At 46.6% G+C, this 26,774-nt stretch overlaps 1 long non-coding RNA gene across 2 annotated transcripts in view; it reads left to right on the top strand.

The window, feature by feature from the left end:
• Nucleotides 1-3,955: 3,955 nt before the first annotated feature.
• LOC106731514 (uncharacterized) overlaps nucleotides 3,956-26,774 on the top strand; it is a 179,202-nt gene continuing 156,383 nt past the window's right edge. For both annotated transcript variants that reach the window (XR_012901907.1, XR_001367794.3), the window contains exon 1: nucleotides 3,956-4,093. This is a non-coding gene — a long non-coding RNA (uncharacterized LOC106731514). The remainder of the gene's footprint in view (nucleotides 4,094-26,774) is intronic.

Here is a 26,774-nt window from a genome sequence, read left to right as displayed (position 1 = left end):
GACACAATTACCGGACTGTCCGGGTGAAAACTGGATACCCGCCAACCCTACTTTTGTGGGAAGGTACAATTTACATTTCCCCTCCTATCCATTTCTAGAACAACTTTCCTTCCTTCCTGAGACCCAGATCTAGCACTACGAATCACATTGGCACAACAGCACGGAGCCACACTGACACCCTGTTAGGCTTCCCCTAGGAGCAGCGATCCACTCACTCAGAATTGGCTGACATTTTTAATAGAATGCTTGCAGGGGTGGGGAGGCAGGACCACAGCCACATTTCCACTCCCTCTAGTATCCTCCAAATCCCAGCTTGAGATCATTTTGACAGGCAAACAGCTGATTGCACAGTTCAGGAAGGTTGCTAATAAATTGGAGATGGCTCACAGAAGAGCCACAAGAATGATGAAAGGATTAGAAAACATGCCTCATAGTGACAGATTTGAAGAGCTCAATTTGTTTAGCTTAACAAAGAGAAGGTTTAAGGGGCAACTTGATCACAGTCTGTTAGTACCTACAACTATTATAATGGGCTTTTCAGTCTAAGGCTGTGTCCAGACTCAGGGGTTTTTTCGAGAAAAGTAGCCTTTTTCCGAAAAAACTTCACCTGCATCTAGACTGCAGCCGCGTTCTTTCGAAATTAAATCGAAAGAACGCGGCTTTTCTTTCGACGGCGGTAAACCTCATTTCACGAGGAAGAACGCCTTCTTTCGAAAGTGCTTCTTTCGAAAGAAGGCGTTCTTGAATGTAAATAGGGCTTCTTCGAAAGAGAGCATCCAGACTCACTGGGTGCTTTCTTTCGAAAAAGCGGCTTGCTCTTTCGAAAGTTCCGCGTGCAGTCTAGACGCTCTCTTTCGAAAGAGGCTTGCAGTCTAGACATAGCCTAACAGAGGAAGGCTTAACATGATCCAATGTCTGGAAATTAAACTTACACAAATTCAGGCTGATAATAAGGTGTAAATTTTTAATGGTGCGTGTTATTAATCATTGGAACAATATACCAAGGCTTGTGGTGGATTCTTTTTTTTTTTCTTGACAATTTTAAAAACAAAATTGGATGGTTTTTCTCTTAAATATCTGTGCTGGGAACTATTGAGGGAAAGGTCTGTGGCCTGAACTAGACATGAGGACAGACTAAATGATCACAAGGGTCCCTTCTCACCATGGAATCTAGGATACTATATTAGGTTATTGGGGGAAGCAGTAAGTGAGTCTAGTGGCTGGGAAGAATGACTAATGCTGGTGGTGTATTCCTCAAAACAAGTATGATCAGGCGGGATAAGAGTTTGGCCAGGGGCTTCTATTCATCCTGCTGGCTGGCAGCTGGAGACCAGCAATCGAGAAAATAGGTGCTGCTGAGACAGAGCCTGGTCTCCCCAGCAGCAGTTGGATGAATTCTGTTGCCTCTGCATTGGGCTGGTGGGATACCCAATACTTCCAATCTTCCCTGCACTCTGAAGATATGTCTACACTAGCCCCCTAGTTCGAACTAGGGAGGTTACTGTAGGCATTCGAACTTGCAAATGAAGCCCAGGATTTAAATATCCCGGGCTTCATTTGCATGTTCCCGGGCGGGCGCCATTTTTAAATCCCCTTAGTTCGAACTGACTGCCCACGGCTACATACGGCAGTCAGAAGTTAATCCGAACTAAGTCCTTAGTTCGGATTAACTGTTACTCCTCCTGCAATGAGGTGTAACAGTTAATCTGAACTAAGGACTTAGTTTGGATTAACTTCTGACTGCCGTATGTAGCCGTGGGCAGTCAGTTCGAACTAAGGGGATTTAAAAATGGCGTCCGCCCGGGAACATGCAAATGAAGCCCGGGATATTTAAATCCTGGGCTTCATTTGCAAGTTCGAATGCCTACATTAGCCACCCTAGTTCGAACTAGGGGGCTAGTGTTGACATACCCTGAAATCCTCTGTAAGCCTCTTGACTATAAACCTGAATGGGCTGGAGTCTCTTTATAGCAGTGTAAAAGTGATGCTTGCCCACTGACTTCAGCAGAGCTTCTTTCAATTCTCTGCAGCATGAGGGGAGACAGCTCAGGTTCTATGGAGCATCTGGGCCAATTTTCTTTGGGTGTAACACCATTGAAATGAATAGAATGATATTTCTCTAAATGGGAGCCATTCACTGGGGGGCAGGCAGCATGGTTTTGCCCAAATATCTGTGCCTAAAACACATAGAACCATGGCCTGACTTTCAGAAGTGTTGGAGCCTACAAATCCCACTGACTTTAAAGGGGACTAGAAGCGCTCAGCTTGGAAAATTGGGCCTACAGTATACAAGAGAATGTCTGTCTCTGGAAATGAACTCTTGGGTATGTCTACACTACCAGGTTATTTTGAAATAAGTTATTTTGAAGAAATAACTCCGCAAATAACTATTTCAAAATAAGTTTGTTCCTCTTCACAAGCAGAAGTTGTTATTTCGAAATAAGAAGCCCATTATTTCAAAATAACAGGCTTGGTAGTATGGATGCTCGCCTTATTTCAAAATAACTCCCCAGTGTAGACGTGCCCTGAGGCTATGTCTACACAGCAGCATTATTTCAGAATAACTGACATTATTCCAAAATAACATAGTCCGCGTCTACACACAAGCAGTTATTTCGACATAATGTTGAAATATTGTTGAGTTGAAGGACTACTTACTCCAACTCCTATAACCCTCATTGTACAAGGAGTAAGGGAAGTCAGAGGAAAAGTGCTGTATTTTGAAATAAGTAGACATTCCTAAATTTGAAATAAGCTATTTCGACTCAAGCTACGCAAGTAGAGTAGCTCAAGTTGCGTAGCTTATTTGGAATTTAGCCCTCCTGTACAGATATTCCCCAACTTACAAACAAGTTATGTTCCAAACACTTGGTCGTAACTCGATCTGTTCGTAAGTCGGACTCCATTCATTTAAATTTGACTGCGCTGTTCGTAAGCATGGATCGCGCGTTCGTAACTTGGGGACCAGCTATAATGCACTTAATGGGAGGTTGGTCATAAGTATGAACTGTCGTAAGTCGATGCGTTCGTAACTTGGGGGCCACCTGTATAGACATACTCCTGGAGACTTCAGGAGCAAAGGGCAGTTGAGCTACTGAAAACTGTGGGGAAGTGGTTTGCTACATGGAAATACAACTGCACCTTGTACTGTCGACATAAACATTGCAAAGAAAAGAGAGGAAGGATTGCTGGTTTTTTTTAATTTCACATTTCTTTCTGCCCTTCCAGCAACCCTTCCTCTCTTTTCTTTGCAATGTTTATGTCGACAGTACAAGGCGCAGTTGTATTTCCATGTAGCAAACCACTTCCCCACAGTTTTCAGTAGCTGAACTGCCCTTTGCATAGCTTCAGCAGCTCTGAGGCCTCTCTTTGACAGAGAAGTGTTTGTCTCAGAAGCGTGTTAAACTTGGCAGGTACCTTATATCTAATTCCAATTTAAACTACCACCTTTCAAAAGGAACAAGTCTGGAATATATAGCAGCAGCTGGGAGAAAACCAGCTCACCCCACTATAAAACCCAACCCACTGTTACAATGGACTGTTATTCTTCTACCTCCAGAAATACCCACGTGGTGTCCATAACCTTATGGATATTGATTGGGCAGTAGACTGTTTTTAAAGCTTGAAAGGAGTGTTATACACTGCTTGATTGCAGTGGGTGTGAATCAGTTAATGTAGGCTAAGGCAGACATAAATATAACCCTTGGAGGAAAAAAACGAGCCCCTCTCAAACAACCATCAGTTGTACATGCGGATTTACATAAAGTCTGCTGTGCTCTTTCATGGCCTGATTGATTCCTGTGGGTTCATAACTTCCCATTAAGTTCAACAAAGTCAATATTGATGAGTACATTTCTTTGGTGTCTGCTGGTTCTCTCTCCTCCCTCCTTCCCCCCCCCCCCCCCAATTTTCCCCTTTGGCAAAGCGAAAGCTGATCTCAGATGAAAAGAGGGTTAACAAAGGCTCTCTGTAGGCTGTAACTGGGTTTGTGCAGCTGGGGTGTTGGCAAGTCTCCTGTGGCTGGCTGGTGGAAAGAAGACGACATGGGACCCGGTCAAGATATTGAGAGGAAAAGAAACCTTTCTGTGCAGAGGTGATTCTGTGGTATGATCAGAGCTCTCTGTACAGCTGTCAAGTCAATAGTTTGTATGGTTCGTGAGAGAGAACGTGTGTCTGGAGTGTGTCTGAGTGTAGGCGGTAGCGGTAGTGTTCGGCAGCACACCGAACTGTGTGCTTGCTATGGAATGCATTTGTTTTGCTATCTGATTCCTCCATGTAATTAATGTTAGCATGAATAATACAGGGCTTCTGGTGCTGCTGCAGGAGGGAAGGTCACCCTGGAGCTGAATTGTTCAGAGGCATGTCTCATGGGCATGCCGGGTTCTTGAGGTCACTTTCAGCCTTCTGCTCACCCAGTGAATCAATAGGCTGCGTGGTGATTTCCTCAGTGGTATTGGCTGCTGTGTGCCTGATTTGCAGGAGACATTTCGAACCTGAACAGTCAGTGCTGGGGGGAGGGAAATGACTGACTTGAGATTGGGCAGATGCAATGAGTGAAGTGCTTGTATGAGTGCTGCTAAATCTTGGTTTTCCTGGTCCCCTATTAGAGAATCGTTGCTCTGTTCTGTCTCCTAGAAGACTCCTTTTCCAGACTGGTGCAGCAGTGTGCACCTTACTGAGGCATGCTGGGGAGAGTGATTGCTTGTTTAAAGGTGGGTTTCTCTGGTATTTTCAGCCAACTAACACTGGTTTCACCTTTCACCCTGAAGGCTCTCAAAGCACTTTATACAATATTTCCTAGTTATTCAAATCGGGCATGCTGGATAAGGGAGCTGTGCTTCTCAAATGTTGTGTGGGCCAGAGAAATGATTCCCACTTTGAGCTGAGATTCCTGCACTGGTTTTTTTTTTTTTTTTTTTTTTGCTTTTGCTTCCTATTCTTGGGTCTAGACTAGAGGCAAGTCAAGAGACACAAGATTAACCAGACTTCCACAGTGCAAAGTCCTGTCTTTCACACCCACTGTTCTGAAGTCTAAGGATAAAATCCAAGATTATATACAGCAGAAAATTAATTTTAAAGGCTTGTTTGCCCAATAAACCTGTTTTAAAAGGAGAGCCGGGGAAAACTATCTGGCTTCCAAATAGTTAACTGAGTTGTACTGCTGCTATATCAATCTCTGACTCGGGCAGCCTTCCTCCCTGCTTCCTGCAGGCTGGACTGGGAGCAGCAAACAGGGAAAGCAAATGATTGTATGCTCTGTCGTGGCTGAAATAACACTGTACTTTGCTGGGTTGTCTGGTTTTGGTGGTTGTCTTGGGTGGCCCCTGCCTTCCCTTTGCTTCCCTAAAAAACAAATCTGCCACTAAAGGCAAAACTTCAGTGGGTCTCTCCCTTCTTCCCCCCTAGAACAGAGGTTCTCAATCAGGGACCATGATGACTTTTTGGATGGTTCCATGATTATTGTAGAAAGGGCGAGGGGGAAAGAGGAGAGTGCCAGGTCAGAGCATCACTCAGTCAGGTTTGGTCTGGTCGCCTCTCTGTCATGAGGTGTGTGTGGGAGGGGACAGTCAGGCCAAACTGGAATCGCAGTGAGGGTCAGCAGAACGGCTTACTGAGCGAGTTGTATCTTGTTGAGACTCTTGCTGCTTTGACGTTGTTAAACCATGAGGCTCTCAACAAATTGTTCTTCCCATGTATAGGGCAGCTGGCTTTCTAAACGAGCCTGTAAGTCAAAACAAGACTTGAGCTTTCGGAGGAACAAAAGCTTGAGCTTTCAGAGTCCTGTCATGGGTGCCTGTGCCTCACATGGACTGTCACACATCTGGCTCAGCTGCAGTTCTGCCTGCTGCCACCAGAGGCTGAGGTGGACCCTCACTTCCACTAGCCACTTGCTCTCCCTGCTGGATCCTGGCAGGAGAAGAGCAACAGGCATCGGTCTGGTTGGGACGATGAAAGAGCTCCACGCTGCCGCTGCTTCCTCAGCCAGGTTTCAGACTCCCTAGTTACTAGTGAAACCCTAGCCAGACCTCTAGTTCCCCTGACTCATCTCTTTTGTCTGACTCCAGCCATCAGTACTCTGGCAGTCATACACTGACCCTCTAGACACCTGAGCACACTAGCTTGAGCACAGCCAGAGCTCTCCCAGCACTTTCACTCTACCTACCCAGCACCCTCAGACACTTACCTTCTGTCTACCCCAGCTGCCAGGTTTTGTTCCATTCCATGTCCTGTCCCCATGGGGGAAGAGCATATGACCATAGGCTGAAGTTTATGGTTATTTACAAATATGAGAAATTAGCAATGTCCCAGGACCCATGCAGAACTCAGTAGCTGTGTGTCACAGAATCAAATACAGAAGAATTAGTCATGGACAGCTTGTTCAGAATGGCACTGGGGATTACCCAAGATCATTAAGTCATCTCCAGAGTTGTCTACATAGGGAGGAGTCTCCCATCTACCATTATGGGATGTCTTTGGGAGGTTCATGGGATGTCTTTGGGAGGTTCATCGTTGTTGTGGTGAGGGAAGTTGAGTGAACGATTTCCTTTTTTCACACTCATCACAATTCTGGAAGTTTCCAGTTTCCTGCTCACCAACCACTGGTCTCTTTTTGAAATTCCTCCCTTAAATCCTTCATGATACCTTCCTATGTTGGTCTCCTTGTCATTCAGTTTCCTCACAGCAGCATGGTTTGTATTAGACTATAGGCTCTTTAGGCTAAGAGCTGCTTTATTTTGTGTGTATGGGGGAGGAGGTTTTTATGATGATATTTGATGGCTAGGTTGTGTCCTAAACAAAGTCAGGCATGGGAGGGGCGTGGAGGCCAGCACAGAAGGCATCATCTCTATTTGAGTTCTGGCTGACCAAGAGCATTGCTCCTGGGGGCTTCTAGGTGACACACCTGCTACACCAGGCTTGAAGAGAGCTCAGCATGGTACTCCTCTCCACCCAACCTGTGTCCCTCTCCAGCGCAGAGTAAGTACTGTTCTTGTCCAATCCTCAGCTGGTCTCTGGACAGAACAGAAAATATATTTTCTAAGCATATCCTAATAGCCCCCTTAGAGTTACCAGAGGGTGAGGAAGGACTTTTGCATCCTTTGCAGATCCTTTGACTGGACTGAGTGGTCCTACATGCTTAATAGTTTTTCCAGAAGTCTACCAGCCTTGTTAAAGGATTCTCATTTCTCCAATTTCCTCCTGAAAACTGTTCCAGTCCTGGCATTTCTACCCATACTGCTGAGCTAAACAGAAAACAGTTGAGAGAAGGCAGGTTTTCTAACATTAGAGACATAATATTCCAGTTAGTACCCATGCTGTGGGCAGTGTTTTCTAAAACACTTGTCTCCAGGCAGTCTAGCCTCAAATTTAAGTTTTCCAGTTTAATAATAATAATAATAAAAGCTGAGTTTTGGCACTGGCAGACTGCCAAGATCTGAGTATGTTAAGCGACTGCAAGTTTTAGAGCAAGACAGAAACTGTAATGCAGCAATAAACAAAATGTTTCAACAAATGGCAGTGGTTTACGGACGTTTCAGATGGTGGTAATGTTCACTTTCACTTAAGTTTCCCTTCTATTCCTTTACTCCCCACTTTATGTTTAAATCTTGCCCACATTTTTCCCATTCTCCTCTTGCCTGTTTTCCACTCCTGAGATGTATTTTCATCCCTGTTTTGAACCCAGTATTCCATCTCAGCTTCTACCATGTCCGTGCTCCTTCGTTTGTTGGTCTAAACACAAAAGTTGTATTGGTATAGTTACGTTAGTCAGGAATATAGAAAAACCACAACCAAGACTGTTATAGCTATGCTGATGGAAACTCCCAATGTAGCTGCAGCTATACTGACAGAAGAATGCTTCTGTCAACTATTGCTAACAACAGGAAAAACTCCTTTTACACGTAATGTAGTCATAGCCTTTGTTTGTCTAATGACAATGCCCCGTTTTCCTTTAAGACCTTGTTCTGCATGTGTCCACGCTTACGCTCACTGAGATAAGTCCTTCATAACAGCGATGCAATAACACCACCTCTCCAAGCACTGTTGAGCCATGATTGATGTACTGAGGTAAACTCAGTGCAAGTGTAGGTTCTGCATTCCCTATATCCCACAATGCCCAGCACTGATCACTCTAGTCGCAGTTGGGTACTCCACTGCCCAAGGGTCATGTAGACTGGAAACTACCCTGCTCCCTAAAGACTCACTAATTTCTGTTGTGCCTTTTTCCTGATAGTTCAGCCTGCAAAGTACCCCTGGCAGCACTCCATTACTATGTGCAAATGCCCTCAGACCACAATAGCCACATGTGCTTCGGCTCACAGTAGCCAGGAGATATTGACTCTTCTGGGCCTGTGGGGAGAAGAGACTAAGCAGGCACAGCTAAGGACCATCGATTAAAAATGTGGATGTTTGTGAACATACTGCATGCGGGATGCAGAAGAAGGGGTATGACAGGGACCAGCGACAACCCAGTGTGAAAGCAAAGACACTGTAGCTGGCATATCAGTAGGTTAGACAGCAGTGTTCCCTGTCAGCTGTGTGCTTGTGCAGCCACTTGAGAGACAGAAATGCCACCCAACTGATTAGCTAAGTGCCTAATTGTGTTTCTATTGGTGGTGCACATCCATACATGTCTTAGTGCACAAAACAATTTATTTCACACATGGATGGAAAAAAGATTAAAAGGAACATTGCTAGGGAGTCCAACAGTCAATCTAGTGCTGAGTCGCAGACCTGCCACTTCATATGTAATATTAGGCAAAGACTCCATTACAACCCTGCATCTCTACCCCTACTGGTCAACCCCAGGAGACATTAAGGGCACCCACAACTTCATATCCACTGACCTGTGAGAACCCTAGTAGCTCAATATGTAGTTAAAATGGACATGAATGTTCTGTCCACTTGTTAAGTTTTATTCTGTTAATTTATTAAGTTGTCAATGTATTTGCTTTTAAATTGCACAGATTCTTCTTGCTCTGGTTTTGTTACTCAATACAATTCTGTTCTTTGGCTAATAATGCATCTTTTTCAGTTCACAATGTATGCTGCAGCGTGTGTAATGATAGTGAAAACACTACTTGTGATTTTACACTGTAGCACAATTCATGGGATCAATATAATCATAAATGTACAGCAAGCTTTATGAAATTAATAGGTGCATTGACAGTGTTGTATTCATAAATGTACACCAAACACCACAATTCTTAACAGGTGCCAAAACTGCAGGGCCAAGTGGAGCACAGTAAATACCTAAGGGTATGTCTACACTACAAAGTTAGTTCGAACTAACGGACGTTAGTGCGAACTAACTTTCATAGGCGCTACACTAGCGCTCCGTTAGTTCGAATTTAAATCGAACTAACGGAGCGCTTAGTTCGAACTAGGTAAACCTCATTGCACGAGGATTAAGCCTAGTTCGAACTTACTAGTTCGAATTAAGGGGTGTGTAGTCCCTTAATTCGAACTAGTGGGAGGCTAGCCCTTCCCAGCTTTCCCTGGTGGCCACTCTGGCCAACACCAGGGAAACTCTACTGCCCCCCTCCCGGCCCCGGAGCCCTTAAAGGGGCACAGGCTGGCTACGGGGTTTGTGCCAGTTGCAAGGCTGCCAGCACCCGTGCCAGCACACCCAGCAGCTGACACCCCATGAGCCAGCCACCCGATGCCCCCCACCCCTCCCCCTCTTCCCGGGACCAGCCTGGCAGCTCCCAGGGCCCTGTCTGGGGCCACAAGAGGCAGGGGCCCGCGTGGTCTAGTGCGGAGATCGTGGACCTCATCCAGGTTTGGGGAGAAGCCTCCAATGTCCACGATCTCTGCACTAGCCACAGGAACGCGGCAGTGTATGGCCGCATGGCAGCCAGCCTGGCCGCCAGGGGCCACCAGCGCAGCCGGGAGCAGGTGCGCTGTAAAATTAAAGACTTGCGGCAGTCCTACTCCCGGGCCTGCCTGCCAGGGGCCAACCCGAAGGTGTGCCCCCACTTCCAGGCTTTGGACCGCATCCTGGGGGCTCATGCCGTCCCTGCCCCCTGGGAGGTGATAGACCCCAGGGCAGAGGGACCGCTCCCAGACACCGAGGAGGAGAAGGAGGAGGAGGAGGAGGAGGAGGAGGGCTCTGAGAGCCAGGAGCCTGCCGGCAGCCTGCCCAGGACCCAGGACCCCCGAGGCACCCCACAGAGCCGCTCGCCTGTGTCGTCCGAGGCCGGGGAGGCGTCCACATGTGAGTACCATCATGCTCCCCTTATGTGTACGGGGGGGCTGGGGCGAGAGGGAGCCCAGGGACCGTGCGCCTGGGCCTTGCCCACCACGGAGCAGCAGCTGGGGATCCTGCAGGGGCCCTGGCCTTGCAGAGGGGGGCTGGGTTTCACACACCTGGGCCCCTGGGGTAATTGACCGCTGTTCTTGTTTCACCACAGCCGCAGCACCTGGGACTGCAGGGCGCACCACCCCGCCTGCAGCAGCCGCCCGCGCCCGGGCCAGCAGGAGAGCCAGGAACCAGGAGGAGTACCAGCGGCACCTCCGGTTCCTGGAGCACCAGCTCCGATCCAGGACCACTGGGTCCAGGAGGACCTGAGGCTGCACCAGAGGAGCTTGGAGGCACTGGAGGAGCAGGGCCGTGCCCTGCGAGGCCACCTCCAGAGCCTGCTCGACCGCTTCCCAATTCCTCCTGCTCCGGCTCCTGCTCCTGCTCCCCCTGCTCCTGCTCCTCCTGCTCCCCCTGCTCTTGCTCCTGCTCCTCCTGCTCCCCCTGCTCTTGCTCCTGCTTCCTCCACACCCCCTGTCCCTCCTGCCCCACCCTCCAGAACCATTCCCCACCGACGCCCCCGGACCCGCAGTGTTGCGAGATGGGAGAGGCAGCCGGACCCCCACCCCTGAGCTTTCCTTTCCCTTCCTCCCTTCCCTCCCCTTCCAACTCCCTCGTCCCAGGTTTCCCCCTCCCCTGTCCCACCCTCCTTCCTCCCTCCCCCCACCCCAGTTATGTTAAATAAAAAGACGTTTTTGTTTGAAAAATAGGTGCCTTTATTTGACAGTAGGTAGGGAGGGGAAAGGAGAAGGGGGGTAGGGTGGAAGAAGGCCCTAGTGGGGCATGCAAGGGATGGGTCAGTCCTCCTCCTCCACCAGGAAGCTCTCCTGCGGGGCTTCCCGGATCCGGACGGCCCCCCGCTGGGCTTCCCGGACGGCGGCGGTGCGGGGCTGACCGTAGTGGCCAGCCATGCGGTCAGCCTCAGCGATCCAGGCTGGCAGGAAAGCCTCCCCCTTTCTCTCACATAAATTGTGGAGCACACAACATGCTGCCACCACGGGAGGGATGTTGTGCTCGGCCAGGTCCAGACGGGTGAGGAGGCATCGAAAGCGGGCTTTCAGTCGCCCGAAGGCCCCCTCCACCACGATGCGGGCCCTGGTCAGCCTGGCATTGAAGGCCTGGCGGGAGGGATTGAGGTGCCCCGTGTAGGGCTTCATCAGCCATGGCTGCAGTGGGTAGGCGGCATCCCCCACCAGGCACACGGGCATGTCCACGTCCCCGGCCCTGATGTGGCGGTCGGGGAAGAAGGTCCCGTCCTGCAGCCGCTGGCACACAGAGGAGTTGCGGTACACCCTGGCGTCGTGTGCCGTGCCGGACCAGCCCACATTAATGTCCGTGAACTGTCCCCGGTGGTCACACACGGCCTGCAGGAGGATGGAGAAGTACCCCTTGCGGTTCACGTAATGGGACGCCTGTTGTTCCGGGGCATGGATGGGGATGTGCGTCCCGTCGATGGCCCCCCCACAGTTGGGGAAGCTGAGGGCGCCGAATCCCCGGATGACGGCGTCCGGGTCGGCGAGGTGGACCACCCTGCGGAGCAGCACCTGGTTGATGGCATTGACCACCTGCGGAGAGACACAGCAAAGTGCCAATCAGTGGGGCGCCCGGGTGCCTGGGAGCATTCATGCCCTGGCAGTGCCCCGCGCCCCACTCCCCGAAGCAACCCCCCTGGCGGCGTGTAGTACAGCCGGGAGAGACCGACCCCTCCAGTGCGGGGCGCTTTCGCCTCCTCCCGCCCCCCCCTTTGTCCCTGGGGCAGCCCATCCCCTCCTTGCAGCCCCCCTCCCCCTCCGGCGCAGTGGCCGACGAGTGCCATACCTCCATGAGCACCACTCCGACGGTGGATCTCCCCACGCCGAACTGGTTCCCGATGGATCGGTAGCTGTCCGGCGTGGAGAGCTTCCAGAGGGCGATGGCCACCCGCTTCTGGAGGGGGATGGCGGACCTCATGCGAGTGTCCCTTCTGTGCAGAGCAGGGGCGAGCCACTCACAGAGCTCCAGGAAGGTGTCCCTCCTCATCCTGAAGTTCTGGGTCCACTGTTGGTCTTCCCAGCGCTCCAGGATGATGCGGTCCCACCAGTCGCTGCTGGTGTCCAGACGCCAGATGCGGCGGGGCACGCCGGTGCCGGGGCGCTGCCGCGGCTCCTCCATGGCCCCCAGGGCGGCCAGGTGGAGAGGCAGGGGGCTGACGTGCACCAGGAGGTGCCAGGCAGCCTCGAGCCATTGCTGGCAGGCTTGCAGCAGCAAGTCCAGAAAGTGCACCAGAAGTGCAGGGCGAGCTCTGGCTCCATGTTGCCACCTGCGGCGGCCCTGAAGGGAAGCACCGACACAGACGGGTACAGAGACCAACACTTTGCTGTCCCTCGGCGAGGTTGGCAAGCAAGCAGGAAAAGCTGAGAACTGGCTGTCCGGGGGGGTCCCTTTAAGCACGAGCCTCAGATAGCCTCAAACAGCAGCCACACAACACAACTACTGACCTGATGCCCTACTGGAACCGGTTTCAGCTGCCCTTAAATGCGCCCCTGCGTCCAATCAGTGTGGACGCGCTAGTTCGAATTAGCAAAACGCTAATTCGAACTAGTTTTTAGTTCTAGATGCGCTAGTTCGAATTAGCTTAGTTTGAATTAACTAATTCGAACTAAGTTAGTTCGAATTAGCGTTGTAGTGTAAACATACCCTAACTGTGGCTCACTACTTAAAGTGCTCTTCCAAAGTCTCATAACTCTGGGTTGAGGTCTTCCAACAGCCCTTGTGTCTGACTGTTCAAACTCAGCAAATAGCTGTTCCATTTCTGTGGCTGCTCCTTCTTTTCCCTGATATTGTACAGGATACAACAAGCATATATATATCTTTCTGGGATTTGGGGTTTTTTCCACTGAGATCCAATCTTGCTAATACACAACACCAGCATCCCTTTAGTCTTCCAAAATCCACTGTCATACTGCACTGCTGAGCTGGTGGTGGACTCTTTCCTTGGTGCTATCAGGTGGGCTAGTGTACAGCTTCTGAAGCTGGGGAGTGAGAAATTGGGTTTCCCTGGCTCACCACTGATATTTCAGCATCATCATGGTAATCTGCCAGTAGGGCAGGAAATTCCCTTCTTGTAGCTTACTGAACAGTCCTATGATTTTAGAAAATAAGACTGATGCCCCTTCCCTGACTATGCAACACTGATGTTGCTGAAGCAGTCCCCGTAAGCCACCAATGCTTGCATAAAGATAGAAAAGTAGCCCTTTCTGTTGATGTGTTCAGTAGCAAGGCAAGTGGGGCCGAAACAGGGATGTGCATGCTGTGTAGTGAGTTCTAGAACCTCCCTGCTGCAGATCTGGGCATTATGTCCTGCACATTTCCAAGAATCTTAGTCATGTGAAGCAGGTGAAAATTGGCCCTGTACACTTGCATGAGAATGGGTCCCACAGTGAATTTTCCAGCTCCAGAATGCTTTCTCAGTGACTGGTTGCAATTGGGCATTGCAAATTTTCACAGTGCGATCACCACACTTCTCCACTGTCAGTGCAGCTGTGTCCTTCTGGGGGCCCTACACTGGAAGGCTAGAGAAAGTTTGCCCCACAGATCCAGGAATGTGACTTTGTGCATCCAAAAGTTCTGCAGCCATTGCTCATCATCCCAGACCTGCAGTATGATCCCAGCAGCCAGTGCTTGTTTCTTGGGGACAAAATCACAACGCCACTATCTGCAGCTGCTCCAAGAATACTACCACCAACCTTGAGTTGGTGCTTGTTATGTCCCACCACCATCTGCCCTCCAGGAAATCATCCTGTTCCCTTCTGATTCTGTTCTTCATGCAGCTCTACAAATATAGTAGGGTTGTGAGTCCTAATCTTGCCACATTCATGACAATCATGCAGAGCTCCATGCTTCTGTCAGAGATGGTGGACAGTGAGGCAGACTGCATGAAGCTGTTGGATTTTTTAAAAAGGTGTGACAACTATGGGATGCAAATAGGACATTATGGTCTGGAAACAGTTGCATGATGGGAAATTGACCCTTGCTCTTCAACTTCACAAAAGACAGTGCACTACATGGTAAAAGGTTGCACACGGGGCTACGTACACATGGTGCAACGCACAGTGCATTGACATAAGCATTACTGACACACACAGTACAAGGGACAGACTAACGGCAGCAGATTAATGGGTATGTAACTTGTGTCAGTAAAAATACCTACTATAAATATGCCCTTAATTTCCAGGATGTGTCTGTGCCCCCTTTTTTTTTGGTCTCTGCCTTTCTTCCGGTGTCTGTTAGTTTTCCCTTTCTCTCCCCTCTCTGTTATATCATCACCCTATCCCAGCAAATCAAAAATGCCATGTTATGGTGCTGCTACTGCACTGAAAGGACAGTAAAGTTGAAGATTGTCTTTCCACAGCAATGTCACAACAGTGGTAACAATTGCTAAGTGCATCGTTCAGAGTTCAAGTCCTTCCATATCCAATGCTGTCATTGGATCTTGCTTGCCAGGGTGTGGTATCAAAAGGAAGCTTATTTAGCAGCAGAATGTGTACTGGGTACTGAGTCTATAGGAGTAAAGAGTCTCTTATTAAGTTCCCTTTTATTCTGGCAGTGGTGAGGTGATGCAGCAGACTGGAAGTTCTGTGGCGGGTTTTGTTTTAAATGTTTAGAATGGAAATTGCTTGACTCAAACAGGCACATGAATATTATAGTCGGTATGGCAGTCCCGCTCTTATTTTGACATTAATGTATTTTTATTTGCTGTGTTCTCCCTCCTCCTTTCAGTTCTTTGATGCTACGGATTTTGTATCCGCAAAGGAAAGGAGTGGGGGAGCTTGTGGTTTTGGTAGCTGAGTAGAGCAATTTGGGATTTTTCCTACTGCAGAACCAGTGGAGGCTGGTGGAGATTGCATAACTGGAAATTAGCTGGAGGTTTCGGCTAAAGTCATCAGCAGTGAAATCATTAATGACATTGCTATTTAAATTATCATTTTTTTCAAGTTTCAGAAGTAACTCCATGGGCATTTAAAAATAATTCTCTTTATCTGCCTTCTGGGTTTTGTGCTCTGAGGGTTCAACTTTTCAAACTTTTCTCTGAAAGTGAGGGCTAGACTTTTAAAAAAAATAAAAGGTAAGATTTGCCCCTAGACGGATGAGTCTAATGAACTGGGGCTTTGTTTCAGGCTATTTGCATACTCAGGAAGACAGATCTGTACAAGTTTAACTTTAAATGAAAATAGTGTTTCCAAACTATGAAGCACAGTAATTTTTTTAAAGTCTCTATTTTGGAGTACAGTTACGCAGCAGAAGCTGGATTCCACAGCAAGTTCCTCCACAGCCACAGAATATGCAGGGCTCTGCCTATTATCAGTGAATCTTTCCGATCTATATTTCTGCTTCTGTATAGTTAATGTGCCCTATTGTGCTGCACTCTATGAAATCAGAGGCACCAGTGCAAATGACCAAGAAGCTGTGTGTATCCTGTTCTCTCACCCCAGCAGACAAAGGCTTTTTCCCCGCTTGAAAAAAGATATATTAGTCTTAGCCATTATTACATAGCCAGGCTTATCAACACACTACTTGTTGAAAAAGGTTTTCTCCGAAATGTTTTAAAAAATGGAGAGATTGCACATCCACATAATAGATTTAAATATAACTCAGTGTTACATGATAGAATCTACTTAATTGGAGCACCCACATAGGCCTTTACAATTAAAGAGGAAGCCTTTACAAACAGAAGAGGGAAAGAGACTAAATATAAAATAAAATGCTGTACAGGCAGTCCCTGAGTTACGCGGATCCGACTTATGTCGGATCCGCAGTTACGAACGGGGCCATTCCTCTCCCTGGTCTCCAGCAGACCAGGGAGAGGAAGCAAAGCGGCGGAACACGTGGGCAGCGGACAGGGCTGTCCGCTGCCCACGCGCTCCGAGGTTTGGCTCTGCTTTGCCCCCCCCTCCGTCCCCCTGGTCTGCAGACCAGGGGGACAGGGGAGCAAAGCAGAGCAAAGCCACGGAGCCCGAGGGCAGCAGGACAGCCACGGCGCATCTGGGCTGTCCCGCTGCCCCCGTGCTCCATGGCTTTGCTCCGGACACCTGTGGTACAGCAGCTGGGGCGCTGCCAGTTGGTCCCGTAGCGCCGCTCTGGGCGCTACTGGACCAACCGGGCAGCACCCCAGCTGTTCTGCCCCAGGCGTCCTGATTCAGCCACTGCTGGTCAGATTCAGCAGCGGCTGAATCAGGACGCCTGGGGCAGAGCAGCTTGGGTGCTGCTGGGTTGGTCCAGTAGCGCCGAGGAGCGGCGGCGCTACTGGACCAACCCAGCAGCACCCCAGCTGCTCTGCCCCAGGTGTCCCCAAGTCAGCCGCTGCTGAAACTGACCAGTGGCTGACTACAGGAAGCCCCTGCCCCGGGCTTCCTGGAATCAGCCGCTGATCAGTTTCAGCAGCAGCTGACTTGGGGATGCCTGGGGTTCTTAAGTTGGATCTGTATGTAAGTCAGAACTGGCGTCCAGATTCAGCCACTGTTGAAACTGATCAGTTTCAGCAGCGGCTGAATCTGGATGCCAGTTCCGACTTACATACAGATTCAACTTAAGAACAAACCTACAGTCCCTATCTTGTACGTAACCCGGGGACTGCCTGTACTGTGTAAAAACATGGCACAAGACTACACAGTATATTAATTACATTTCATCTTTATGCTTTGCTCTTCTTTGACCTCAAACAAGTCATTTCACCTCTCTGTACCTCTGTTTCCCCTCCTACTCTTTGTACAGTAGGGCCCTGGTTTTGATGGGCACCTCTAAGTGCTATTGTAATGCTCCTAAAGGTGCTACACATGTCACCCTCACCCCATGTGCACAATCACACCATGGACTGTGATCTCTGTTGCTATTGTTGCCATCTTAGGGGTTCAGTAGACTCAATGCCACAAGGAAGAATGTCTGGACCCACATAATTGTGGATCCATTGGCCCTGCCCCTTTTAAAACTCTGCATTCTAAAGCTAGGGAGTCCTATGGGGCTGACTATGTAAGGGGAGGTAGACTCCTATGCAAAGTCTCTAAATCCTGCCCCTCTTCTGCAGCAGAACTTCAGTGATGCCACCAAGTCTGACTCCTCCATGACCCACGAGACAAAGCAAGATTTGGCTCTTAATGTTCATTTGGAAACTTCCGTACTAAAAGCCCAGAGTTCAGGATTTCATATCTAGTTAAACAGCACTTCATCACTGTGCAATGGTTAAAATACACCCTTGCTACATGAAATGTGAATGCTATCACAGTGTAGACATCATCAGGCTAGAGAGAGAACATCCTGTAACCACTTGTTGCAATTGCTGATGAGAGTATTTAGCTTTATATATTATGCAGACGAGTCAATTTGTTGTAATTCTTTCACAACATCAAGCTTCAGGTCTGCACAATGGATATCTGGTTCTGCCCCCTGTGTTACAATTCTCCCTCTTCTCCTTCACCCATGTATTCTGGGGTGGATCTTCCAAAAGGGACAACTTTTTGGAATATAGAATTTCAGACAAGGCGATAGTAAAGTTGGGTAGAGTTTTCATTTAGGTCAAAGGCTTTATTTAAGTTCTCCGTGGCACCCATGAATGAGATGGAAAACCAAGGCCTTGAACTCTTTTAGGGTATGTCTACACTACCCTCCTAATTCGAACTAGGAGTGTAATGTAGGCATACCGCACTTGCAAATGAAGCCCGGGATTTGAATTTCCCGGGCTTCATTTGCATGAAGCCGGCCGGCGCCATTTTTAAATGCCGGCCGTTCGAACCCCGTGCCTCGTGGCTACACGCGGCACAGAGTAGCTAGTTCGGATTAGGCTTCCTAATCCGAACTAGCTGTACTCCTCATTCCACGAGGAGTACAGCTAGTTCGGATTAGGAAGCCTAATCCGAACTAGCTACTCCGTGCTGCGTGTAGCCGTGCGGCACAGGGTTCGAATTGCCGGCATTTAAAAATGGCACCGGCCGGCTTCATGCAAATGAAGCCCAGGAAATTCAAATCCTGGGCTTCATTTGCAAGTGCGGTATGCCTACATTACCCTTCTAGTTCAAATTAGGAGGGTAGTGTAGACATACCCCCAGGCATTAAAGACCCAATATCAACTGGAATAAGGGAAGGGGTGTTACTCTTTGTATTCTGGAGAAATTCCAGTCATGCAATTTACATTTACAATTGCTCTTTTTTATGGGAGTGGGGGGAAGGAAGGGAGGAGAAAGGAACAGAGTTACTGGGTATTTTTTGTTTTGTTGAGCAGCAGGGCTAGCTTGTTTCACTAACTGAGCAGTCAGACTGCCCGAGCCTTACGATGAGAATAAAGAGATGCAAGACATCTAGCCAAACTGATGTGGAATTGTGCACTCTGTTTGAAACCAATATGGCTGGGAAATTGCTCCCTTTTAAGTTGGACCTTGAATACATTTCAGTTTCATGGTGCTGTTACCATGGCTGTTACAATTCATCATCACGAAGTGGCAGTTTTCATTATCCGGGGTCTAGAAACTGGCCTGACTTCCTGCCTCCACCATCCCTATCTCTGTTTTAGATGCATGGTGTTTAAAGCCCCTCTGCCGTGCTGAGGTGTGCAGAGTAAGCCAATTAAACTGAAGGAAGATGCATTTAGTCTGTATCAAAACAGCTATATCACCTTCAACTGGAAGTAACATCCCTCCATTATCACACACACACAAAAGCATTCCTACTGCAACACCTGTCCCTGTTGCCCTAGCAACAGCTGCAGACATAATTACAAGCTGAATGAGTGAGAGATTCACAAGCCGTTGGAGTACTTTTCATAGACCTTGCGGATCTCATCAGACCAGTGTGCAGGACTGGGTATGATCAAAGGACAGTAGTGAGTCATCTGAAGCCCAGTGAATGATCATTAGTTGGAATGGGGGAGAGAGATAATCAGACCAGCTTGGCTGTTCTTGCTGCTGTTATGCTGGGAGGTCTAGTGGAGGGATATTGCCATTGAACGTTGTGCTTGTTTGGAGTGACTCATTGGGTATGCATCACAAAACTACTCATTTTCTTTGGGGTGGGGAGTCAAAAGCCAGGTGTGCTGTGTCCACACAACTATAAGCCACAGTGAGTCAGAATCACTCAGGTGAACATACCCTACAGTCTCAGTTTCACAAAGAGTGGGCCTGCAGCTGGACTGAGATCAGCGCTGCTGCTGCCACTAATAATGCTACAGACCCCTTATTTGACCCACCTCAAAAACTGCCAGGGAAGTGGGTTCTGGCCCTGGGAGGGCAGCAGTTAAAGTCAGAAAAATAAAAACTTAACATGGGGGCTGTTCAAAATCTATGTTCTCCTCTGAATCTAGCAGCTGAATTAGGTTCATATCTTGTATATACTAGTGATGGCTGTGCCTTGCAAATGCTTCTTTGACTGACTCCAATCTTAGATGTACAAAACTCAATTGGAAATCTCAAGAGAACAGGTTTTCTTGTTCAGTTTCTGGCAATTTGACATCCAGATGGACCAGGAATTTGAAGCATAGGTTCAGTCAAACATAAAAGGGACAAAATAGTTGCTATGGTTTTTTAAACGTGTTTTTTAAGCAAGCTAATTTCAAATTATAGGAGATGTTTCAAGCTGGTTATTATTTTACCCAGCTTGCAACTCTGTGTTTTTTAACTCTGATTAAACAAATTCACATCAGATTTGCCCTTGAAAGCTTTGGGGTGAGAAATATTTGGTGGAGAAGCACTCAATTCAGTAAACGCATTGGTATTTTTAAAGTTAGAATTTGATTTCCATGCTCGGAGAATGTTCTTTTATTTTAACCCTGCATCGGAGAGTAATTACGGAGATAATGGGCCAGATTCTTCTGCTGAGTTCAGTGGGGTTGATGTCAGTGGGTTTGATCCATAACTTACACTCAGTTATGGATCTGGCCTAGGAGTTGTAGATCTTGTGAAGGAGTGTCTGCTTATGTATTTTAAAGCAGTAGTATGACATCTTATTATATGAGCACATGCTGCACTTTTCATCTTCAAAGCAATGTAGTAAATTAAGGCCCAGATTGTCTCTTCTTTTGCTTGATGAGAAAGGAGCAAGGAGCCCCCCCATAGCAGTGTACCTTACATTCAAATGAATGCATTTACTGTTCCTTGTAGGATCCTAGGGCAGTGATGGGCAGCCTACGCTTGTGAGTGGGCTGTACAATGGCTTTTCTTCATCCCACTGGGTTGCAAGATTGCAAGATTGTCATAATCAAGGTGATCTCCTGGGATAGGGTAGTTTTGCAAACTGTGTTTGCATGCCTAGAATTTGCAGGGTGCGCTGAGTGAACTGTACAGAACTTTGGTTCGATGCAGAGGTAGCATACAGCTCTCTCAGTCAGTGTTGTATGCAATCAGCATGCATCTCACCTCACATGCCCTTGCTTTACGTGCATGTCATTTTAGCAATACCACTAGGGAAAAAAATGAAGTCAATGGAAATCCGCAGAATCTGGCAGCCCTGGGCATGAGAAAAGGGAAGCAAAATGTTTCAGGGGCCACACAGAGAACCCTGATGGCATGTGGCTTCTGGGCTGCAGGTTGCCCTCCAGAAGCTCAAACCACCTCAAAAGGGCAGAGCTAGAATCATAGCTCTGGTGCGCACGTGTGTGTGTGTATGTGTATGTGTGTGTGTGTGTGTAACTCCCTTGAAGTCCAAGGGAGTTGTGGATACACAGCACCTATTGGTATCAAACCCTAAGTACAGTAGACTTCCGATAATCTGGAACCTATGGGACCTAGGTGGTGCTGGATTATCACATATGCTGGACTATCAGGAGCTACTATGAGCTGGTTTTATATATATATATATATATATTATATACTGTATATAAAGTGTTCTTAACCCTTTTTATTGTACATACTGTATACAGTATACTGTAATGTTTTAGTTTTTTTAAGCCTTTTTTACCCTTTTTGCTCAGTTTAGCTGCTGCCGCTGATACCTTGTGACTCATTTTTTGTCGAAGCTCACTCACTAGGCTCTTGCCATTTTGATGCCGGATTATCAGGAGTGCCAGACTATTGGATGCCGGCCTATTGGAGTTTTACTGTAATTGGCCCGAGGTGACAGCAAGCAGAACCAAAGTTAGAACAGGGGAGCTCTCAAGTTGCACCCTTGTTTTTTTCCAATCCAGAATATGTCAGAATATGGAAAATGCAATAGCTGAACATAATGGGAAACACCAACTATAATCAGATCTATGAGCTAAAGTAAGCACAATGCCCATTAACAGCATCTTGCGAAATAGAACTAAGCTTTAAAGAGCAGTAAATATGACACATTCATTCCTCTCCTGCACATACAGACAGACAAAAGACAACTTAGTGCTGCAAACCCTCACTTTTAGTCTTTTATTTTGCTTGAATTAAATATGAAAAAAAGCCACAGATCTAGGAAAAGATCATGGTGTCCACCCATAAAATGTTATTCCAAAGACAGGTTTTATATATAATAGGCAGATGCAGCGAGATCCTTCCCTACCCATCAGTCACATAAAACCTGTCCTGCATCCTTCCTGGCTTGGAGGTTGAAGAAAGGGACTGCATCTTAGAGCCAGGCTTATATCCACAGTGTTTCAGAGGGGAAAGAGGCGACCTGATTGCTGTCCATTGAGCCTGATTGTATGTGGCACTTTATGATGGGAACAGATTGCCATTTGTCTCAAGGCCCTCATGATTTTAGTCAAATCCTATTTTTAAAGTAGGCTGTGACACCTGGTTCTAACTGAATTAACATGCATGGGGAAATATAATCTTTTTGGCAGAAAGGAGATTCCCCAGCTTAGAAAAGTGGGCTGCACTCACAGCGCTTTAGTTAAAATTTACCAAATGCACATGCTGTGCCTGAAAAAGCAGGAAACAGCAGAATGTTCAGTGGGGCTGGGAGTAGAGTTGCTACTGTGTCATATCAGCCTTTTGTTGCTCTCATCTACTATTGGTTGAAAGTATACACCCCTTCTGGGGAAGGGACAGTGTCTCATGCTGTGTGTAGTGCCTAGCACAATGGGGCCCTGGTTTTGGTTGCAGCGTCTAGGCATTTCTGCAATTTTTGAAGGGTTCATCTCCTGAATAGTCATGTCTTGTTTTCCTCATAAAGAATAAAATGTGTCCTTTCAGTCCACGGGACGGAGGGGCTTTTTTATGTGAAGTAAAACCACAAAGGAAGGACCAGCGAAAATGGTCTGATCTTCCTGTTGGTACAGACCAGGGTTTCTTAACCAGGAACGTGTGAGAGGGTTGTGCAGGGCTGGCTAGGCCTGGTTACCTGCTCTAGGCATTGCATAGGGTTTGCAGCACCAACAGCCCTTCCAGCTGACGACAGGGGAGAGACCAGCCCAAATTTGAATGTGTGTCTTTATGACATAAAAAACACCACTCACAAATTTGGGACCAGAACTCTAGCTGAGGTAAATAGAGCTACACCGACTTTCCCCAAATGAGTTTTGGCCCATCCTCTTCGTTTAAGCTAGCAGCAGGGAATCATGAGTATTGGATATTAATACTGTAGGAGTGAAATGTTTTCCCCATTGAAGTAAAAAGGAGTTCTGCTAGTGACTTCCATGGGGACAGGATTTCACCTGATAGAACATATTCAAAAGGCAAAGATTATGACAAATACATGAAACATAAAACCTCTCCTGGCTTTAAGATTGTTGTTGGAATTATTATTATTATTAATTATAATTAATAACGGACTGACTGGAACTGGGGCTTTGTCATCAAGGGTGCCATTTTGGGAGAGTCAGGGGGCTACAGTCATATGTACAGGGATGCTGTTTGTTCTTCTTCCCCTCATGATCAGGGAACAAGGGGGAAATCACACAGTTTGTATCACTTACTCCTCTGCCCCTTCTCCTCCCCAACCGGAAGTGAGAGGAATGTATGCACGCTATGAACTTTCCCTTCACTCCCTGATCATGAGGGGAAGAGGAAGAAGAACAAACAGTGTCCTGGTACTCACGACTGTACCCTCCTGCTCTGATGAAATGGCGCTTTTGCTTGTTGTGATAGTTGCTGTAAGAGATTACTGCTGCCTCTTTAGATTGCATTCTCCTCAGTGACAAGGCAGCCAAACAGTTGGAGGGGAAAGAAGGGCACAGAGAGATGAGATGAGATGATTTGCCCATGATCACATAGTGGCTTAATGGTCAAATCTGGAATAGAACCCAATTCTACTGGGTCCCAATCCGGTGCCCTACTCATTGAACAGAATGTCTCTCTTGGCATGCCGGGAGTATGCAGAGAATCCACCATTACATGATTTCTCCCCTCTTCTCCTCTCTGTGCTTCCTTCCCTCCACAGACAAGAAATGTTCCCACTGTGGAATGCCTTCACCCTGACCTTTTCCATGACCTGGACTCCTCTAGTTCTCTTGGAGTTTCTCAGTGCTCAACATAGTTACTCATGGTGGGTGCTGTGGGGAAGGATTTGTCTCCATATTATGAATATAATGTAAAATGGAAGAAAATGTAAAAATGATTTCAGATAAATTTTAAAAATGAGGGCTTTTTTCACTTCTCTTTTTTTCTTTAAATGTACATTTCAAAATGTGTTTCTGTGATAAAATGACAGGTAATGCATTGCTCAGCTACAATTGGGATTCAAGTTCCCTGACTATTAGAGGTGCCTTTGGAAGAATTACACGGTAACAGATTTTCACGTAGTTACTTTTTCTTCTTTTAGTTCAATGGTTATTTATCAAATCAAGAGATAGATTTAGGTCAAATTCCTAGGTCAAATTCGCCCTTTTACTTGTGAACAACAGAAAATAAAATTTGGGATAAAGAAGAGGACAAAATTTGGATCTGAATCTTCTGACTTAAACCATCTCTAATTCAAATGGAAATAGAAATGGATAATCAATAAAAAATAATAAAACAGGGTAATTTAATACATAAAGATTCCCATTATACTTAGTTTATTTAATCCTAATTTAAATAATAAACGTATAAAGTTCTGATAACAGAAATAATATAATCTTTAAACCTTTTAGCTTATCTATAGAATATTATATAATTCTTTTGAAGCTTGAGACTTGTTTGTGGATTTCCAGTGTCTGAGCACAGATGTTTTAGCTACTACACAAAATCTCACCAGGCTCTCCCTACTGTATCAGAATTTTTGAGACACTCACTGAGATTTTGGTACATCCATTTTGAAGATTCAGGGGTCTCCTTCTTAAAACCACATTTACTTTCCTGGCAATCTCTTTCTAGAGCCTTTCAGTTTGGGGGGATGATGGCATAAGTTTGCTGGAATTCCAGGAATAGAAAAGGATATGCCTAGTTCATCAAGTAACTTATCCCTGTATTTGCTTTTCTGTTCAGGTGTCTAGTATCTCTTCAGAATTGAGATGACCACAAAATAGTCTCTCCACATTTTATATCAGGAATTCCTTCTTCAATAGCAAACGTATCAATGTCTGATAACAGTTGGTGGTGGTGAAAACCGCTACTTTATATGAGGCAAACCTGTTATCAGCAATGGTATTAGATGCTGTCAGAAACAGGATATTAGGAAGATGGGCCCTGGGACTAGGTGTGTTTATGACATGTGTTGCAATTCCTGTGTTGCTAATTGTTACAGATGGGAACTGGCAGAAATTGCCGTAATGAAATATAGAATATAAAATGAAGTTGAATTGGTGCACAGTGCCCCACATGATAAATTAAAATTAGATATAAAACTGTCTTTGGTTTGACGCTCCTTGCCAGGCACTGACAATTTCCTTCTCTGTGGAAAGGCTAGAGCCCTTCAATGTTATGAGTATTATTACAGCCAGGCTATTCATGATGGATGTGTATGTGCAGTAAACTGTGTCATGTGTACAGTAGATGGCCCTAGAGTGACTATAGCACTAGAATTCAATAGAGAGCCTCTAATGTTTCATAAACAGTGAGAGCATAACTTGAGTGGTTTATAAGCGATCTCAAAGCCCCCTAACTGATTTTGGTCATGTATTCACTCCAGTGCAACATGTTCAGTAGCTATTTTTGCTCATTTGCAAAGTAACGCTCTCCCACCAGCATTTACTTTTTAACTTCCCCCTGGAATGTCATCCATCAGAGGGTAATATTGTCACTGCACATTATGACAGAATTCTGGGAAACAGCAGCTGACCACTGGCTCACCAATTAGATCATGCCTGAATAATCCTGAAGGACTAAGCACAACTTAAGTGAAAGATTGGGGTGGAAAACCCCGAAAGGAGAACCCTGAAAGGCTAATTAGTCCATTAATTCAGAAAGTAGAAAAGGCACAAGAAGGAAGTGTTTGGGAGCGAGGGTCTGGAAGTCAGAAGAGATCTCTCAGGTAAGGATGCCGTTTTGGCAGGGCAGGGGGCTACAGCATGTGTACTGGGACACTGTTTGCTCTTCTTCCCCTTTCCATCACTGTCAGGGAGCAAGGGGAATGTACACAGCTTGCATCGCTTACTCCTCTGCTTCTTCTCTTCCACCCCCAGACAGGAATTAGATGAAGGTAAGCTGTATATTTTCCCCTCACTCCCTGATAGTGAGGGGAAGAGGTAAAAGAGCAAACAGCATCCCGGTACACACGGCTGCAGCCCTCCTCCCGCCCTCCTGAAATGGTGTCCGTGCCCCAGGTGGAAGATACTTTTTGGCTTCCCCCATCCTTGTATCAGCTAAGGAGAGCATGCTTGCAAATATAGAGCTGCAGAAATTTGTAAAGGGGGGGTTGGGGAAGCACTACAAAAAATTGCACAAGCTGTTTGAAAAGATGAAATTTTCCAAGTAATTTATATCTAAAAGAGACAGGATGAAGATGCTGTCCTGTTGCACTCATATGAAACATGAGAAGGAGTAATAATATCACTAATTGTGTACTGTTTGTGCATCAAGAGCACTTATTTAACACGTTCCATGCAAAAATCTCAAAGCCTTGTGTGAATATGATGCAATTTATCCTCCACCTCCGAGGCAGGTAGTATTACTATTATGGACACCTAGTTCAATTTTACAAATTGTAACATAATTTTAGAAACATCAATGCATAACAACACCTGTTATGGGCCTCTCGCTACAATTATATTGCAGGCCTGGATTAATATAAGCAGTGAGGATCATGATTGCATGCTGGATGTGACAAGGCCATTTATGGATTTCAATCCTTTTTTTGACCCCAGTTCACACACATTTTTCCACCCTTCATGCCAGGACCACTAGAGGTGCCCAGGAATACAGTGTGGGTAAACAAAACAGTTCTTGTGGGAAATATAACAGTGCTGCTTTTAAATAGCCTTCCAATTAGGGAAAGGCCCTACCTATATTTACTCAAGAGACAACCAGCCATTAAGGTATATGTGGCACCAATTATAACAACAATAAGTTCAGGTAATTATAACACCAGTTGAATGAATGAATGAATGAATGAATAAATGAATGAATGAATGAATATGCCGATATCTTGTTGGTATTTTTAGTAAATGTGGCATACTGTTTTGTCCCCT

Source organism: Pelodiscus sinensis, chromosome 2, assembly GCF_049634645.1.
Source record: "Pelodiscus sinensis isolate JC-2024 chromosome 2, ASM4963464v1, whole genome shotgun sequence".
NCBI lineage: Eukaryota > Metazoa > Chordata > Testudines > Trionychidae > Pelodiscus > Pelodiscus sinensis.
The sequence above is the reverse complement of the archived record's forward strand: the minus strand, read 5'-3'. Positions and strand labels throughout refer to the sequence as shown.